The following is a 2,000-nucleotide window of genomic DNA, read 5'->3' as shown; positions in this document are numbered from 1 at the left end:
GCCAGCTCACAAACCATCTCTTGAGCCAGGTCCCGGGACACTGTCTAGCTATTGATTGGCCTTTTTACTGTGTGATCTGGATGACATCACTTGCTAGCCTCCATGGTCCAAATCTCCATTCCCATTAGATCGCAAGTCCTCTGATGGTAAGGGCTGTGTCTTGTTTCTCGTATGCTCTCCCAATTTGGTAGTCCAGTGCTCTGTATTCAGTAGGTGCTTCGATAAATACCACTGATTGATCGATTGCTTTTGTTTTAGGATCTAGTCACTGTAAAGCTCATTATGGGCAGGGAATGGGGCTGCTATTTCTATTGTATTATACTCTCCCAAGTGCTTAGTACAGTGCTCTGCATAATGTAAGTGCTCAATAAATACCATTGATTGATTGACTGATTGAAGATCCATGTGATTCAAGGTGAATCAAGGGGTGAGAGTGAGAGATGGGTCTCATATCTCCTCTCGAGCTCCCCTGTTTTAATTGAGTGCTTACTGTATACAGAACACTGTACATTTGGGTGAGTTCAGTAGCGGTAAAGCAAAATCCCTGCCCCTAAAGACCTTACGATTCAGTTGGGAGGCTGACTAAGAATTCATTCTCAATTAGAGGAAATGATGAATGGAAATATGTAAATTGATAGGTATGTATTGTATTTTCCCAAGCTCTTAGTAGAGTGCTCTGCACATGGTAAGCGCTTAATAATACTATTGAATGAATGAATGAACATAAGCTACATGGCTGGCTGTGAGTGTTTAAGTCCTGAGGTGGTCTTTGTCTTGTTCTGCCAAGTCATCTCTGGCCCTTAGCAACTCCATGGACACATCTCTCCCAGAAAGCCCCACTCTTCAACTGTAATCGTTCTGGTAGTGTATCCACAGAGATTTATTTGTAAAAATACGGAAGTAGTTTACCATTGCCTTCATCCACGCAGTAAACTCGAGTTTCTGCCCTCAACTGTCTCCCATGCCACTGCTGCCCAGCACAGGAGAGTTTCGACTTGTAGCAGATTGCCTTCCACTCTCTAGCCATTGCCCAAGCTAGGAATGGAATGGGTAGGTCTCTGCCTGACTCTCCCTCCCAAAGCAGAGACTGGTAGAGTACTGGAAACTCTCCAGGTGAGATCCTGAGATGGGGGCTGAGGTGGTGTTTGGGAAAATATTACCCAGGGGAAAGAAAACTAATCAAGGAAAGCCTTCTGGAAGAGGTGAGATTTCAGAAGGGCTTTGAAAATGGGGAGAGCTATGGTCTGGTAAATTTGAAAAGGGAGGGAGTTCCAGCAGTGAGAAAGGTAATGAGCAAGGGATTAGAAGTAGGAAAGACAAGAAAGACCACGGGCTTGGGAGATATAGGACCTGTGTTCTAATCCCTGCTCGGTCACTTGTCTGCAGTGTGACCTTGGGCAAGTCACCTAACTTCTTTGTATCTCAGCTTCCTCATCTGTAAAATGGGGATTAAGACTGTGAGTCCTATGTGAGACAAGAACTGTATCCAACCTGATTATCTTGTATATACCCCAGTGCTTAGTACAGTGCCTGGCCCATAGTAACCACTTAACAACTACCATTAAAAAAAAAGAGGCAGTGGGAAGGTGAGTTTGGGAGGGCTGAAGAGTGTGAGATGATAATGGGAGAAGAGAGCTGATACATAGCAGGTTTGGACCTTTATAGAGTGATTTAGGTTCTAGAGAGTTACTAGAGTTACTAGAGTTTGGGGTCTTTAGTTACTCAGGGAAGAGAAAACAAATATCTCAGAGAAGGAGTGATGCCTGGGAAGTTTTTGATTGTTTCTTTCCTGTTTCCTCCTGTGAAGTCTTTGGTGGTAAAGTGCCATTAAGTGTTCTATTTTTAATCAGCTCAAGCCCCTTGCTATGCTCAAGGTTTTCTCAGAATGCTATTTGGAGATATGCTGACATCTTTGCCTATTCCTCCCATGTTGACAGGGCCCTGGATTTTCAGATCCAGATAAGCAAACGAGGTCTAACAGACCTCGGAATCAGTAGGAT

At 44.0% G+C, this 2,000-nt stretch overlaps 1 non-coding gene across 1 annotated transcript; it reads right to left on the bottom strand.

Moving 5' to 3' along the window:
* Positions 1-993: 993 nt before the first annotated feature.
* On the bottom strand, positions 994-1,131 carry LOC114806978. Its single transcript, XR_003755031.1, has one exon. It is a non-coding gene; the product is annotated as a small nucleolar RNA SNORA7 (small nucleolar RNA).
* Positions 1,132-2,000: the final 869 nt, after the last annotated feature.

Source organism: Ornithorhynchus anatinus, chromosome X1 (assembly GCF_004115215.2).
Source record: "Ornithorhynchus anatinus isolate Pmale09 chromosome X1, mOrnAna1.pri.v4, whole genome shotgun sequence".
Classification (NCBI taxonomy): Eukaryota; Metazoa; Chordata; class Mammalia; order Monotremata; family Ornithorhynchidae; genus Ornithorhynchus; species Ornithorhynchus anatinus.
The sequence above is the reverse complement of the archived record's forward strand: the minus strand, read 5'-3'. Positions and strand labels throughout refer to the sequence as shown.